Genomic DNA, 18785 nt, shown 5'->3' on the forward strand with positions numbered 1-18785 from the left:
ATCGAGCTCTGTTTTCTTACAGTTTGTAAAATTGAATTAGATACGGTTAGGAATCTGACCTCGTAGCAAACCTGCACATATTTCTAACTCCCAGGTTCGTCGTGTTTTGGGGTGTTTTGTTTGTTCAGCTGGAATGGCCATCAAACAGGTCTTCCGCGTCGAACTCCCTCTCCACTGTTGCCTCGCTCACTCCTGAGACGGTTGTCCCCTCTCACGCTCTCCCGGCCGCGCCTCACCACCAAAACGGATCCTAGGGAGGGTAATCAGCTCTGGAGGAACACCTTCTAACACACATACAAACATTTATGATGCTTTCTTTTAGTAAAAAAAAAAAAAAAAAACCTTCAACACTCCAGGTCTGCAGTAACTCGTCGTTTTTGGCGGTTCATTATGGGATACAAGGATGTGCTTAACGGCTTTAACCAATGATTATTCGGGTATTTAAAAGACCTGAATTTAATTGAGAAAGATATTTATTAATCACATTCACCAGAAGTGCACATTTAAAAACAATCTATTTTATGTATTAACAAATTCCAATTCGAAAAAATTCCAATTCGGACTTTAAAATTTCAAAAAGACCTTTATTCTCTATAGCCGAAAATAAACGTTTATTTTCAAGAGCTGGGTATATAAAAAAACAAACAAAATTCTGTGCCTCTACAAACTTACAGTATTGGCTGTATAGAGTTGCAGCAACAACAAATGTTGCTTACAGTTTAAGTGTTAGTGCGTTAAAACTATTGGACAGATGCCACACCACTGAGATAAGGCCATTGAGAGCACAGATTCACAATGGCTGGGGAGCAACACATACCAAAGAACATACTCAAGTGAAGAGGCAGCGGGCAGAGAGCGCAGGATGAAGCCTCTCTGCACTTCACTCTCTTAGTACTACCTTTATGGGACCCTGTCATGGCAGAGCCCCCTGCCTCCCAGATATGGGCCAGCATACGGGCACAATAGCTTTGAGTTCACAGGGTGACTCGAAACACTTAATGTTCCACCACTCTCAAGCACCTTTCCCCAACCCCACTCTAGTATGGTGGTGTGAGGTAATGAGAGTTTGTGTGTGTGTGTGTGTGTGTGTGTGTGTGTCTAAACAATACTAGATAATCCATTGCCAGATAATCCGTATTTGTTGCACCTAGTGTTTAACACTCTGGACAGACGTTGTCTAAATGTGTCCTGTCCAGTGATTCATTGTTTCAAGATGCTGCCGTGCTCTGTGCACCACTACTAATTCTTAAATGAGCAGGATTGTTGTGTGCTATCTAAATGGATTTACTGTCATTATGCTCACATTTGTAGATCTGTGTGCAGGAGAGGAAATGAGAAGGGGAAACTATTTGCACATTTTGGAATGAAATCTTTCCCTCTGCTCCTGTTGGTCATCCCTCTTCTACACCCCAGCCAGCCAAAGCGAATCCACAAATGAAATGTTCTGGAACAAGTGAAAAGAGTTCTTTATATACTTTTATAAAGCAACAAACATGGTGAAAATTAATTTTTAAGAAATATATAATTTAAAAAAATCAATTTTTTTTATATATATATGAAAAACTAAATAAAAGTTAATGTGTTATTAAAAATGTAGATAGATAGATAGATCGATAGATAAATAGATGGATAAATTTTAACAAAGGTGCAAAAAGGGAATATTATTTATTATAAAATGACCAGAAATGTTTTCTTAATGGTGTTTTTTAATATTTAAATATAAAAATTTTAATATATTTTTACAAATCTGATTAGTAGATTATTTACAAATTCCTTTGTTTTTTTAACACTACACAATTTATTAATTTGACATTAAAATATTAAGTTTTATTAATATTACTTTTACGGACCAATTCTCAGTATTAACTAGTTGCTTATTAGCATGCATATTATTAGTATATTGGCTGTTTATTATCATTATCATTATATGATATTAATATACGTATAATATATTATTATATAAAGCACATATTAATGCCTTATTGTGCATGACCATATTTTAGATCCTTTAATCCTACCTCATACATAAACTTAACAACTACCTTGCTAACTTGTAATCAGCAGCAAATTAGGAGTTTGAGGCAAAATTTGTAGTTTATAGATAATTAATAGTGAGAACAAATATGAATATAATATATAGAATATTTAAAATATAGAATATAAATAATTTACATTATACACAGTCATAAGTACTCATACAACCATTATAAATTATTTATTTGTGAATGATTTATTTGATTGTTAGCTTATAGATAGCAAACGATGCATTTCTATCTGCCTGATTTTTCCATTGAGCACATATGTGTGGTAGTTGTTGATGCTTTGAGGTTTACTTATGATTGTGTCTGTTTGTTCACACAGCTGACAGGTATGAGGCCATCATGCATAACATGGAATTGCACTTACTCTCACTAAAATACTTTTTCCTGCATCAGCAAACACCACAGGAGCTGTGGAGCACCGTTGTTACTACAGCAACTCACTGCCATTTTCAATTTCTCACAACGAAAGGAGAGTGGAGGTGGAGACTACTTATCACTCTTCGAGAGAGTTTCTAAGGTAGTAACCCTACTTTAGTGGTTTTAGTCCTAAATACTGCTTCTCATACCCTAATCCTTTAAGAGAGGACTGAGTGTGTGTGTGTGTGTGCATGTGTAGTTATATTCCCCTTAGCCTTTTGTTGCCTTTAGAGAACCTTTCCTAGGACTATTTTTCAGTCCTGAAGCACCATGTTATGGAGGAGCAAGTCTTTTGTGGCGTATGTGTGGGTTTCTTGCATATATATATGTGTGTGTGTGTGTGTGTGAGTGTGTGGCCACACAGGGCTAAAGGTTCTGAAGTGGGTTGTGGTTTTCAGCCCCCAAGTTCAAAGCTGAGGAGGACTGAAAAGCGGGAAAAGATGATGAGACCTCTCTAATGCGCCTTATTTAAAAAATGTTAGGAATAAAGAAATAAAAGCTGGCCAGAAACAATGGCCGTCCTCCCTGAGAGGCAGCAGCAACGGAGGTGAAGTGCCCTGAGATTGCAGAGCAGAGGCTCAAACAGAGAGGCATCTGGCAGTACAGGGGCTGCATATAATCTGCCCTAATGATTAATGTCCTCCAGTAATTTTACTAGGGATTTCTTCTCTCTTTTTCTGTCATGAATGCATTGTGAGAGATCTCAGAGAAAGTATGCCTCTCTGTGTATGTGCATGTTGCCGGCAGAGAAAGTGACAGAGATGAGGTTAAGTGGGCTGTTTAGATGTAACAGATGCTGAATGAGTGAGAGAGAGGAGAATGAAAGGACATCTCAGGGCTGCGGGAGGAAAAAGTGAAAATAATATAATTGTACAGGGTGTCTCCATATCCTATGGTTGCATATGAGTTTGAACCCGGAGTGTTGGATGTATACGGAAATACAGCTGATATTGAGGCACAAAATCAATAATGTCTCGAATAAAAATAAAACCATTTGATGCCAACTATCTTCTTACTCTAATATAACCTTCTTCTATTTTTGTTCCGTCTCACCTTCTTTTATTTCTGGGTCATGTTTTGGAGTAGGGCAGGAAGTTTTTCCTGGGTATTTATGTGCTGAGGAGCACGAGGGAGGCCAACAGGGTGGCAGGCCCCTGTGTGAGCAGTATGATGGGGGGGAAGAGGAAGTGTGTATCCACCAGTGTTTGTCTTCCCCTGCGGTCCATGCCCGGCTCTGTCACAGACCATTGTGGCCTGGGCAGATTGATGGGCAGCAGTGGCAGGAAGCTGAAAGCTGGGACAGAAAAAGCAGGTAACAGATATGCTGCTCCATCCTCGTGACTTCTTTCTTCTTGTCATGCATCTTATTTTCAGTACAGCTTTCAAATGGTTTCATTGGCATGGTAAATATGTGCCAAAGCATAGTAAAATGACACACACACAAATATTCACAGATTAAAAACAGGATGTAAGTAGGAATAAAGCAGCATGTTATGTTTGCCATTAGGGTAGAGAAAGAGTAGAAATGGCTCTCTTTGTGTTATATTTTGCAAGAGTCTGGCAGCACAAATTTAGAAGTGAATTTGCATTTATTTTATGAAATAATGTAGTTCTTGTTTTCAATGTGGATCTGTCTGACAAAAGACCTTCAGATCTGACCGTAGTTTTACCGTTTAACCTGTGCTGGAGTATTACAGGTCAGGAGCGCTGAACCAGAATCAGCTTTGAGAACCAGGAGCAGGGTAGGATGAAAAGGAATCAGATCCCAGATCATTCCTTCTGTTTTGAGCTGCGTTATGAACGCCGGACCAGATGGCAGGGGACGGGTATGTGCTCAAATCGAGCCAACTCTCTCACCCTCTACTGTTCTTCTTCCTGTGCTATGTCAATCTTATTGTCCTATTTCAGTTCAACATGCTTGTCTTGGCATGGATGTGTCAGACCCATGCCTTTCTCCCTCTATTTTTACACTTCGTTTTAGTGTATCACCCAATTCTAGATTATAATGCTTCTGGTTTGCTTTACATACCTAGATACCTTCTCTTGCTCCCTTCTTTCTCTCTCAGTCATTCTGTTTGTACTTTCTCTATGAAAAGAGCACGAGACAAGAGAAAGCTAAAGGGAGAAAGGTCACTCTCGGGTGAGTGATATCACCCTTCCCAAAGTCTATACCATATGCTCACACTCCGTACAGGCACTCTTCTGCCATGCATTTTTGCAGATTAGTAGATATGTCAAAGTTTTTTTAAAAGATGACAAAGGAATAGCAATTAATTTTATTTTCACAGTAAGTGAATGTGAAATTAGTATGTTAGGTTATATTATATTCTTATGCTGGTTAACTATTGTACATATGTACCTTCGTATATGTGAGTATATGCAAATGTTGGTTCTTTGTGTTGACACTGCAGTAATTTAAAGAGCCAGTACAGAAAATGAATGAATGAGTGTGTGTACGTGTGAAGGGGATCCTGTTGAGAGTATTTGTGTACACAGATGCAGATCGGGGAGAAAGAGGGAGAGCAAGAGAAAGAGAGAGAGAAAGAAAGAGAGAGAGAGGAGATTGGCCAATGTGTTAGTGTGGAGAGGGCAATCGAGGGGATCGTCTTCCCCGCTGGCCCTTGCCTGGCCCCAGCCGTGGTTCTCCAGGGGTCCCTCAGTTCCTTAGGAAAAACATTTCAGCCCCTGTCACCTCTGAACCCGGCCCTCGGCCTGTTTATCTTGGCTGCGCTGCCTGACAGCTTTACTGATGTTACATACAGCCACACAGGGATTGAAGGAAAAGGAAATAGAGAGGGAGAGACAAAAAAGACAGAGCGAGAGAAGAGGGGAGGAAAGTAGGAGGCAGAGTTGGTTTACCCAGATCCTTTTGAGACATTTTGGAGCCTTTTTTGGAGGTCTCGTTCAGCACGTCTCATTAGTGATGCTGGAGCAGAGGTGGGACAAAAGGTGGGAAACGGAGAGGAGGAGTTAAGAATAAAAGTGGGAGTTGCCTTGCTGAATGGCTTTAAATTAAGATCAAATCTATGATGTTTACTAAAATAAAAATGTTATTCTTGTAGCTCAAAGAGTAGAGCAAGGTCATGGGTTCAATTTCCAGGGAAAGTGAGATCTGATTGAATGTGATGTAAATCACTTTAGATAATGTAAATGGATGTAAATGTGAACTATTATCTGCTTTCTATTTTACATCTATACTTTCTAAATGCATTTTAATGAATAATTCTGTGAACTGTTCATATGTTCTACTGTGCATACGTGCATATGCTATTTTTAACATTTTATTTTTTAACCCTGTGTTAATATTTTAAAACACTGAATGTGTTTGTGGCAGGTCTGTGTTCAATTCAGAATTGAGAGAGCCCTTTATATTCCAATTCATTTCCTGAAAGTTTAGGAAAAAAAACTAGCAAATACTTAAATTCTGAATTTTACTCAACTTAAAATTTGCAGCCTATAAGTTCACCATGGGATTTAGAGTATTGCCATTTTGCTTTCTATAATTCAAAATAGATCTTATATATTTACGCAGAGAAAGAGCTTGTTCTTGGGCCAAGAACTGAGTATTCCCTACATAATCTGTACTACATCTATACCCAGCAAAAAACCCTGTTGGTTTGCTTGTGTTTGAAACGGTTATTCTGAGTGGATTTAATGGTGTTACATGGTGTTTTTGATGTGGTTTGGTATGATAATGTTTATGATGATGTTTGATTATACACTCATTTGTTTGGTATGATTATGTTCAGTTTGAAGGTGCTTGGATCAGTCTGGTATGGTGGTGTTTAATTTGGCAGTTTATGGTGGTACGACGGTGTAACGTGGTGTTATATGGCTTGGATTTGTCTTGGGGTGTGTTCAGTTCTTCAAGGCATTGTTGCTTATGCAGCTGGACAAGCTGTAATAACACAAACAGAACTTAGCACAGCACTGCAGGTTGTATTAGCCCAGATCATGTTTCCCACAGCACAGAACCTGACTTGTTGGTTGGGGGGACTACACCACAATTACTACGGTGATTAATCACCTGAGACAGTGCCTTAACAGATGTGTTTGTTTGTAAAAATGTTTGCTTGTCTTATTAGCCCCAGTGGTCACCCATTGTGTCTCCTGTCTAAATGACTGTTGTTCTTGCATGATTGTGATAATACCAAGTGGCATTATTGTTTGGGCTGTTGCTCAACGAGTGTCGAAATCCAGTGGGTTAGCAGATTAGTGCAGCCATAAGGGACTGTAGGGGTGTAAAAACATCCAGTGCTCGAATGTGACAAAATCCAGACTGTAGTTTTCATCCCCTCCACTAAAATTCAGAACCAGAAAAACATGCTGGCATTTTTACCACAGAGCATATCAGCACTGCTGTAAGCAGTTTTCTTATGTTGACAGACTATATGAGTTCAGTCCAAGTACTTTATCCAAGACATTATCCAAGCTATATAAAACATTCTATATTATTCTTTATGACATCATCTGAGCCTGAAGGTCCACTGTTCTGCAGAGTTTAGCTCCAATCCTGATCAAACTCACCTGCCTGTAGCTTTCTACTTTATTTAGCTTGTTTTGGTGTGTTTGATTTGGGTTGGAGCTAAACTGTCCAATAAAATGTATCTCAAAAACCTTTCTAAATATTCTACTTTGATATAATCCAAGTTTTTATGTAACACTCTGTAGATTTATACTTTGACATTGCATACTGTAGCATTGATTCATAAATACATTCATTCATTCGTTTGTCATTCATTGTCAGATATTACCTAAAATTGCAGGAAATTATTATTATTATTATTATTATTTGTTTAATTTCATTAATTCATTCATTTTCTGAATGCTAAATTACAGAAAAAGTATGTATTTAGAGGGTGGATGTGCAGTCTAATTAGAATGATGTTTTAAGTGTACAGTTTTGATAGAATGTAGTCACAAAGAAAAATATCAGAATTGCTATTTTTAGTTTTTTTTTAAATTATTTATTTAAAATTTTTCTTTTAGTCTTATTATTTATAAATGGTTTTCCCCTAGTCATATCATAATGTAATTACCTTTTAATATTGTTATTTGATGCTATATGTTTCTATATTTCTATATACTGTATCTAATATATTAACTTTTCTGTCTCTCTCCTTCTCTCTCTCTTTCTCGCACACGCACACGCACACACACACACACACACACACACACGCACACACACACAGACACACACGTTTATTTTTGTGAATTGTGGGGACATTCCATAGGTGTAATGTTTTTTATACTGTACAAACTGTATATTCTATCACCCTACACCTAAACCTACCCCTTACAGGAAACATTTTTACTTTCTCAAAAAAACTCACTCTGTATGATTTATAAGCCTTTTGAAATATGGGGACATGGGGTAATGTCCTCATAAATCACCTTCTCCTTGTAATACCTATGTCATACCCATGTCATTATACAAATTTGTGTCCTCATATGTCACAAAAATGCGTGCGCACACACACACACACACACACACACACACACACACACACACACACACACAAATATTGTGTGGTATATATTTTCTATGATGTCATCCATTCTCTCAGAAAGAATTCCAGCTATACTTAAGCATGACTTTCTTTTTTACATTCATTGTGGAAAATCTGGGAACATCATTGTGCAAAATCCTAAACAGTCTATTATATTTTTATTACAATAATCAGTCATCTCCCCTTCAAACACATATTTCATCAACATCATTCACATCATTCTCACATTGTGTAGTGTATTTAGTGAAAACATTGACCCGATACACAACATTTTACCACATAAGTTATAGCATCATCCATCCTCTTCTTCTGTTCTATCTGCCATTTCTGTGGAAACAGTGCTCTACAGTACAACAGCTGTGAGAACAGAGGTTGTAAGGGTCAGTCACAGCCTGAGAGAAAGATCTGTGTAGGCCTGTCAGTAGTTACATAGATTTTAACATCTGGCATGGCCCTAGAGAGACAGAGGGCAAAGAGAGAGAGTTAAAGCGCTCTGTGTCATAGCATTGACAGCCTAACCCTGTCTGACCTTTGACTACTGCTGTCCTTCACTCTCTACCAAACCAGGACATTAGTCAGCCGTGGACTCTTCCTTTCACCTCTACTCACTAGATCTGTTCTCAGAAGGATTGTTTGTTATTTTAGAGCTATGCTTAAATATTGTGGAGTGTATTATTATATGTGAATTAAATGTTCATTTTAGCCAACATTTCCATATATACATTATTTGTTTTAAAATGTGGATGCATACAGAACTATTTTGAATGCACTGTCATTAGCTTTGTTGGGCATGGTTATGAAAAAATGAGTTTTATGTCATCACTGAATAGACACATACAGTATATGGTTGGAAACTGATTCCTTAAAAAAAAAAAAGAATGGCTGAATGACGTTCAGTTCCATTAACAATTTTTGCACATTTGCTTTTGCTGACGTGGACTGAACTACTTTTATGAGCCGGTTCATTTTAGTGAATCATTCTTGCATCAGATTACCAGTTTAATCAGATTGCTTAATGAATGACTCTTGTGAGCTGATTCTTATTAGTGAATCAAACATACTCAAGAAATGTAGTACAATTCCTGAACAAATCACTGTCATAAGTTGATTCTTTTTAGTGACTCAAAAACATATAGCTTGGCATATGTGATGTGATTCCTGAACAAATGACTTACTTTTGAGAATTTCGAGTTATGTCAGTAGTAATTCATAAATGAATTAAGTATTAACCTTTACTTACAATTATATTAGGTCAATTATTGGATTGCATTTATTTATTAAAAATAAATTTGTTAAAAAGTCACAAGCAAATGCACATTTATTTTAAATGTATTTAATATTGAAACTATTAATTTGGCAACTAAATCACACTTTTCCCAACCAATATTTATTCTTAAGTATTAAATGAATCATTAATGCAACCTGGAGCCAGACTTGTTATGAGGGATCATAAGTGAAACCATTAAATTCTCGTCCCTAAATATGATGCAAATTCTGCTGCACATTCTTCAGTTAAGACACTGCATACTGAAATTTCATGTCATCACCCTAGACTAGTTTGATTTGGTTATACCAGATATTTACATTTTGGTGCCTTATTTATTTACTGTTTCCAGTCCCCAGTGCGCAGGTTAAGCATAGTTAAATTAATTTGAGCTTGTATCTAATTTGGAATTTGGCTGACACATATTGCAGGGAGAGTATTCTTAGAGCGTCACTGGGTTAAGTGTTTTACATTAGGGCATAATGCTAATAGTGCATTGGTCATCCCTCGCATGGTTTGAACCTACAACATTTTGGTTTCCACCTCAGTTCTTTCTAGACTGCACCACTCCATTAAATGAGCTGTGCCATCTTGTGGAGGTCTGCATTGGTGTTTTGTCTCACTGGTGATCCGACACGACCCGTCCCGTCTCAATACCTCCTATCCCATGAGCACCAATGATGTTTGTTTGGTTTATGTCAAGCTTATGGTAAACTGCTTCTGATCTGGCATAATAACATGTGTGTTCCACATTAGGTGTTGCAAGCTGGGACTCCACGGAGATAAAAAAAGTAGAGAAAGAGTGTGAACAAGGCAGGAACCTGGAGCAACGAAGAAGGAAAAAAAACAGAGGTAAAATGATCTGATCAGAAAGCTGATTATGAGTTAAATAAAGAATATGAGATTAAGGGGAAGGCATCTTTTCCTGAAGCATGCTGAGCATGGACACCCCGCGTACAAATGCCAACTGGCCCAGACGTGATAGATGAGCTGAAGGGAGGAATTGAAGGCAAGGGAGGAGGGTGGTAGGGTACAAGAAAGGGTAGTAGCTACAAGCCTTGAGAGGGAGCATAAGAAAGAGTGAAAGGGCATTCTGAGGCCATCCTGACCAGTGTGTGAGAGAGATAGGAATGAAAAAGAGCAAAATTACAAATTTGATAAAGGATTTCTGAATAGCAGAGGCCATATTAAGAACAGAGCTATCTGGACCGGCACATCTGCAGAATCCATTACAGGGTGTGCAGTGCATTCGTGTGTTTTTTCATGCCTGGCTGTTCCAAGACCGTGCAGCAAAGCTGAGCTCAGGTTTCGCCTGTGTGCGGCGGGGGGCCGTCTTCTGTTGGCGCATGATGATTTAGTCAGGTGTGAGCGTGCACTTTCCAATTTGGGGGGAAATAAATTAGAAGTGATTTTTTATGAGGACTGTATCCCAGTTCCTTGCCTTGCAGTCCACCCCTACTGTGCACTGTCAACTCAACTGATGTGTTTATAAAGAGTGCTGAGGCCAGACCTCCGGGCCCTTGCTAGAGCGCACACACACTTACACAAACTTATAGGCTTTGCTTGTAAACATGTACACAAACACACATTATGTTTAATATATACTTGTATAAAAATAGTGGGGCCCAAACGTCTGAGATCATATTGAAAATGTGGAATTCAAAATCTAAATTAAATCTGGAAATAAACAGAAAGTTTCAGGATTCATTCATTTGGAATATTTAAAGTAATTACATGCTATGAAATTTAAAACACTGTACTATTTATAGGTTACTAATGAAATGTGCAAATTTGTGAAATTGACTGTTTTAACTCCAAAGCAAAAGAGGTTATGCCAAATACTAAGAGATTCCCAAAATCATGTTCATTTATGTTTTATTCAACTTTTCACGTAAGTTGTTATGCTGATTATAAACTGATTTAAATAAAAATAGAACCATTTTTTGTCTCGATCTCCCAGATGAATCTCACAAAGCCTGAAAATGGTTACTTACTGAATTGTGAAATATATCATTCTTGTTATCATAATGGAGAAAAAATTTTTTTTGTGTGCATGTGGTGAATATGCTTAATTGCCATGGAGCTAAAAATAGTTAATAAATGGCATTGACCAATTTTAATAATGGTCCTTAATATATAGAGTGCGTTGCCTTTATGCAAAATGTAATATTTTTTTTCTTATTGATTTTGGGGTGAAATATGACCTGGACATGACAACCCAGAGTTATACATTGTTTGTGCTCAGCAAAGTGCACTCTCAGAAATCTTTTTACTTTAAGATGAAGCCATGATTGTACCATCATAGCTGGCAAAGAAAAAGGATATTTTCCTTCACTCTTCTTTTTCCCCTGTGCTGCTTGAAGACTAATATTTTTGCAGAGGAGGCTGCAGTGAGTGGGCTGAGCTGAAGGAAGCGTCCTGACTGAGCTCTGCAGGAGGCTGTGCTCAGGAAACCCAAACCCTCAGTGACCTCTGACTTTTGCTACCGCTGCAACATCTGCACCAGAGAGAGGAAAGAAGGAAGGGAAAAAGAAAGAGAGGAAGACACTGAGGTACAGTGAGGATGGCGAGTAAAAAGCAAGTGTACAGTACATGTAGAAGGAGAGAAACAGTAAAAGAAAATGCTCTATTACTTTCCAGAATTGTCCATTAGACTAGCTGCTCTGGTTTGGTTTGAGTGGTTAGAATGTGAGAGATGGTAATCTGCTATTACTACTGTAATTCTCGGACAGCAGTAGTGTTAATGACAAAGCCAGATCACAGCACTAGCGGCAGGAAAGAAGTTCTCCTAACCATCAGAAGAGCAGCAGTCTGACTCCTCAGAGGGTTTGCAGGACTTCAAGGCTCTGTCTTGTGCCAGGCTCACATTGCCCTTAACTTTCTTCACTAAGCATAAATAAAACTGTGAAGCTGAAGGAACTGAGATGAAGTACTTACAGGTTTGAAAGAGAACAGGGCTAGTTATCACAAAGATTTGATCAGTAATTGCAGCAATGCATGTTTTGTCTAAAAGCAGTTTTCTATGTTGGTTTCAAACATCTAGTTTACAACAGTTAGAAAAGTAATATTCATCACATGTTTAATATTCATCATATTTCTATCTATCTATCTATCATCTATCTATCTATCTATCTATCTATCTATCTATCTATCTGTCTATCTGTCTGTCTGTCTCTCTATCTCTCTCTATCTCTCTATCTCTATCATCACAAATATACACTACTTGTTATGTTTTAAAGAAGTCTCTAACGCTAGAGTTTATTTAAAACCTTATTATTGTGAAATATTATTACAATTTAAAATAACAGTTTTTTTTTACTTTAAATATTTTCAAATGTAATTTATTTCTGTGATGGTAAAGCTGAATTTTAAACAACCATTACAGTCTTCTAATATGTTGCTCAAGAAATGTTCTTATTATTATCAATATTGATAATATCTGCGAGACTTCTTTTTTTTGTTAGGTTTCATTGAATAATAAGCATTTCAAAAGTACAGCGTTTCTTTGAAATACAAATTGTATGTAACAATTTAAAAGTCTTTAATGTATTATTGTTGGATAATAAAAGTATTCATTTCTTAACAAAAAAAAAAAAAACTTTCTGGCCCCAAATTTTTGAACAGTAGTATATTACGATAACATCCCCCACTGGTGGAAACACTGAATAGCCTGTTTAAAAACTGACTTTAAAAATTAACTACTCCTTTCTCCCCATACGTCCTGAAATCCTAAATGTATAGATATGTCTTTTACTATATATATGTTTAATGGACATGCAACTGAGCTGTCATCTGGGGAGGGGCAAGAGATTCTCTAACAATGGGGTTCAAAGTCTTGCACCTTTACGAGGTGATATAACATGACTGGGAGTGGCAGAGAGAGTGGGAGAAAGAGACTGAGTGGAAGAAGAGGAAGTGGGCAGTGTAGTTTTTTCCAGCTCATACTCCAGGCTGGGTGAGGGGCAGTAGTGATGGGGTCGGTTGCTGGGTGGTCAGAACAACTGTGTGTATGTGTGGAAAAACTCATGGGCATAATCACAGGACTCTCAGATTTCTCATACTCCTGCTTTATCATCGTTTCGATCACTTTTGCTCAGTTTTATACACACCTCCATGTTTGCATTAATGCAACTTAAGTTGGCTGTCTCTGTTTGGGTTTTTCATTGTGAGGCCCCAGGAGAACAGTAGTCTGATGGAAATGTTTCAAAAATCATGTGCGTTAACATGTCCAAAAATACCCAACAGCCCTTTGAGCCAATTTGCTGCATTTCAGTGCGAAAAGCAGACGTATAATGCTGGGTTTTTTCCCCATCCAGTGCTCAATTTAAGCCTTATTCAAGTTGTCCTCTGTGACAATATCAAGCCTAGAGATGCACAGCAGTGTTTGGGAACTGAGCCGGTGTTGAAATCTGCTGAGTGGTATTGTTAACAGAGCTCACAGGTCAGTCTGTTGCTCGGCCTAACTCTGGGGCCCACTCGAAATGTCAAATCTGATTGGCATGATTGGCTACGGCGCTGTGGGAAGTGTCCTGCCTCGATCCAATGGAGAAGGCTGTCAGCAGATAGGGAGAAACCCAAACACAGCCCAACCACAAAGCTCGGCCGTACCTCCAAACCCAACACTCAGGGTAAAAAATAAAGTTTAGTTGGGTTCTTTAACTTGCTCCTGTGGCTTTCTCTCCATTTCTTTCTGCTTCCTCCTGTCCAGTGCTCTTGCTCTTCCCTGAACACTTACTGTACTTGAATTCTAAAAACAAATCCATACAGCACGTTTGAATTAGCAACATCTATTCAATAACAATGATGTAATCCATTTATACTCAGGAATCCGGCTTTAATGCGGCAATGGAACGCTGGAATGCTGCAGAAAAACAAACGCGTCGTAGGAAAATAGACAAACCAGGATAATGGTAGACAGAGAGGAAGAAAGCACATGAGAGAAAGACAGACCCTTACAGACAGAGAACATTCGTCTTAGATGGATGAAAGAATTGCTAATGCATGTTGTTTTCCAACACTACCAGATCTCATGTGGTTGTTTGGTGCTTTTATTTAGAAGAGAGTAGACAGAAAGGACAGAAAATTAAGGGGAAGGGGGAGGAATCAAGAATAGAATCAAATCGCAAACCAAACTCTCCTGTATTAGACTCCAGCTCATTGTGTTGGACACCAGTAAGCCATGGCTCCGAAAAAGATTTGTTTAATGTGGGCTATGGGTGTTAAGTGTGTTTGGCAAAGGGGTAGAGTCACTCAACTCCCGCTGCAGAGAAAGAAGTGTGTAAAAGTGTTGACAATGCTGAAGTTTGTAACCTAATGCTGATACTGAATACCTAATTTTTCCATGCCCATAGTCATCTCTCTGTTCCCCAGCTTAGTCCAGCTGCTGCTTCTCATTGTCCATGGGACCAACTCACTCTCAAAACCTTACAGGCAACCACAAAGTCAAAGCTTAAATCATAAATGAGCATAAGATAATATTTTTATTCTTTGGGAGGAGGTTCGAGAGGAAAATCCAGGCTACTGTTATCTTCTCTTTGCTGTGCTGTAATGTGTTTGCCTTATTAATGGGATGGAAAGGACAGAGGTGACAAAATCATTCATGATGTCAAAGAAGGAATATATAAATTGTTGCCATGGAGAGAGTATAGGCCAAAAAATTGACGTTCTAGTCATGATCCAAGATACAAATTTAATGAGAGGAATAAAAACAGACCTGACAATCTGATTAATCTGCATTTAATCCAGGCAAAAATATCTTCAGTGGATTCTCTTCAAATGATAAACAGATGTCTTTTGTGGATATAATCTAGTAGTTGAGAATTGAGCGTATACTTAGGTTGTTGTATACTGAAGTTGGTAGAATGCATTAAGTTTAGGGTCAGGAGGACTATACAATATTGCCAAATTACACACACATCACATGCACATATTGAGCCATCTGGTGGACCTCATTACTGTAGCTATATACACGGAGGTGAGGAAGAGGCTATGAGAAGGTATTTACAACCTTTAGAGTGACGTACTAGCAGCTTTAACAAGAGAACAGGAGTTAATGTTTAATTTGAAACTTGTTAAATGGATGCTCAATTTTCTGTATTCTGATGTAATGCCATGGTCATGAAACACTCATATTTAGCCACAGAAACACATACTAAAAGATATAAATCAAACAGCTTATTTGATATATTCTGAAGGCTATGAAAAGTCGAACAGAAAACATCCCATCTTAGGTAAATTACAGAAGATTCTAATGTACTATTCTATAATGCTAACTGTGAAAATGGATGTAAATCAAATTATATTCAGAATTCTGTAATCAGAATTCCAGAGTGTGTCAATTGAAACTGGTTTGTTATAAATATCTAAATATAGGCTAATGATAATTCATATGTAAACATAAATAAATAATATATATTTAAAAACAGTAGCAAACCTGTTTCAGATATTTGAAATATGTAAATGTCTAAAATAATAATAGTAATGAGTGTGTTGCATTATTGTCTGCAATATTCCTCTTAGTATTCTTTAGTATGTACTGCACATTTTTGCAAATTTTGCAGCATGTAATACAGATATTCCATCCATAGACAGAGAATTTGCTTTGAGTAGTTTGCCAGTCTGCTATTGCGAACAGCTTTGAGCAGCCTCTCTGGAGAGTTACTCATATTCAGGCCCGCTACTTACACTCCTAATGAGCAGATCGTTGTCCTCTAACGAGCCTGGAGTAAAAGAGAAAAATGACAGCCCTGAAGATGCCCCTTCACAATGCTAACAGGATCACTCAGCTTATCTCATAAGTTAGCGCTTTGATTAGGAAATGAGGCAGCAATAACATTAGCTGACTTGACACAGCACTCAAGCACACAGTGATGTTAAACGTCTGGACAGTCGCTGTGGAGTTTCTACTGATAAAACTGAGAGGAAGACTGTTGAAGTACCAGGTATGAGATGTTCCCTTTCAGTCAGTCACGTTCGACGTTACGTCAGTCGTGACTGACAAATTGGGATCTTGCCCGAGAGCCCAATCACCTTCGAGTTTTAACTAAACAAGCCAATGACAGTTGGCGTGCGTGTTTCGCCACACGCACACCGCCCCGCAGCGTGGGTATAAAAGGAGCTCTTATCAGCTTTTCGCTTCGGAGCCGAGCCTTCTACGAGGACGAATCTCCGCGAGTGTCTACAAAGAGACAGCCTAGCGTTGGTGTTACGGCGCGTCAGCGGGGGTTGCCATTCAGTGCTGCTCATCTTCGGCGTGCTGCAGCTGCCATTCTGCGGTCTCGCCGCGACCTCCCCTGGGCGCTTCAGCGCTCTCTCTAAAAGAGTGTTTCCTTTTTTTGCCTAAAAGAGCAAATATCTAAAAGAGCATTGGGATCTCGCCCGAGAGCCCAATCACCTTCGAGTGTTAACTAAACAAGCCAATGACAGTTGGCGTGCGTGTTTCGCCACGCGCACCCTGCCCCGCAGCGCGGGTATAAAAGGAGAGCGCGTGCAAACGCACATCAGCTTTTCGCTTCGGAGCCGAGCCTTCTACTAGGACGAATCTCCGCGAGTGTCTACAAAGAGACAGCCTAGCATTGGTGTTACGGCGCATCAGCGGGCGTTGCCATTCAGTGCTGCTCATCTTCGGCGTGCTGCAGCTGCCATTCTGCGGTCTCGCCGCGACCTCCCCTGGGCGCTTCAGCGCTCTCTCTAAAAGAGTGTTTCCTTTTTTCCTAAAAGAGCAAATATCTAAAAGTGCTCCACGAGCGACGGGCGTCTTTTTAAAGATGGCTTCCCGCTCGTGCGTTTCTGGACGTGGTCGCTTCCTGGCTTCATCTGATGGTCATGATCGCGGTGCCTCCTCCGTCCTCACCACCCTCGACGGTGGGGCGGCCCAAGGGTATGTGGACATCCCCCCAGGCGAGCGCGCTATTGCGATGCAGCTCTGCCCGCAAAGCGCCGCCTGGAGAGGTAGTCCACGCCTTCCGTCCAGGGCCTGTAAGTTCTCGTCCGTTCTGACGGCTAAGGCTTACAGTGCTGCTGAACAGGCCGCTTCCGCCCTGCACACCATGGCCCTCCTGCAAGTCCACCAGGCCAAGGCGTTGAAGCAGTTGCACGAGGGTGGTGCTGACCCAGGTGTGCTGCAGGAACTGTGCACGGCGACGGACCTCGCACTTAGGGCGACGAAAGTCACGGCGCGGGCCCTGGGTCAGACGATGTCCACATTGGTGGTCCAGGAGCGCCACCTATGGCTAACCTTGGCGGATATGAGGGAGGCCGACAAGTCCTTCAGGGAACGAGGGTTACACAAGTAACCGAGACGTTCTTCAGTTATGAAACCTTAGTCATGGATCTAGGTGTGTTCTCTCTTTCAATTGATCTGTGTTATTCTACACTTGTTCACTACAACTTCTTCTCACACTTCATTTACAACTTGTCTTTTCTTTACCACCACAGAAGCAGTAACATTTCAGGCCTGGAAAAACATGGCTGCAAATGTGGGCTGGTGAGGTCGTGCATGCGTGTGCCAGGTCGAAGGAAGTTAAAGCACATATTACACACTCTCGCAATCTCAAGTAGCCTTGACCTCCTGCCCAGAGTGTGGCTTCCCCACAGCTCAGCTCATACATCTTCAGGCACGCATACACATATATGATCGCACACCACAGTACAGTTACAGAACAAGGTAATTGCCCATAGCCGGGTGGGTCTGAGGGCAAGAACAAGGTTTTACAGCACAGATGAAAATAAAATATAAGGACTTTGTGGTTCACAGTACAGTTGGAAAGACAAATATTATTTTTTATGAGGGAGCGAGAAGGCCGAGGCTAGATGTATAAAACACCTTAATGATTGAATAGCTTAAGTATTAAATCTTCCGACCTGAGCTCCGTCAGGGAGCCTACAGCATTAAACTGGACAGGATGAGGGTTGAGCGAGAGACCAACCATGTGATTGTGACAATGTTGCCAGAGGGAGAATAAACCCTCCCAACACTTTGCTTTCTGGCAGGGACACCTTCTCCGTAAATCTTTCTGTTGGACAGCTTTTGGTGGTTTAATAATTACCTGTGAAAGAATAAGCTTCACTTTTTGAAGTGAACTCCGAGACTGAGGTGAATTATGCATTTTTGAATGGTGCGCTGTGTTGCTCTTTCCTTGAAATTTAACACTTCTTGGGATTTAAAAAAATGAAAATATTTTACATGCTTTTGCTTTTTTAATCTACTGAACCCCTATGAAATCAATTATAAAATAATTAAAACAGTTTCGATGTCTACTTCTAGAGCAAAATGGCATAGCAGTCTTCAAAAGTTGCTTTTATTCACAGTATAAAAGCTACAATAACCTCTTAGGTTTTTAATAAGATTTTTTAAAACTCTTTAAGTCCATCATATCACGTATCAGCTAATTTTTTATAACATTGTGTGATTATTTAATAATTATAATGTATTATTTAATAACTATAATGTAATTTATGTACTTGTAGCTACTCTTCTCATGTACAGTCATGGCCAAAAGTTTTGGCAGTGACATAAATGTTGTGTTTTGCAAAGTTTGCTGCTTAAGCTGT

This window comes from Sinocyclocheilus anshuiensis, unplaced genomic scaffold, assembly GCF_001515605.1.
Source record: "Sinocyclocheilus anshuiensis isolate Anshui unplaced genomic scaffold, SAMN03320099.WGS_v1.1 scaffold1403, whole genome shotgun sequence".
NCBI classification, from domain to species: domain Eukaryota; kingdom Metazoa; phylum Chordata; class Actinopteri; order Cypriniformes; family Cyprinidae; genus Sinocyclocheilus; species Sinocyclocheilus anshuiensis.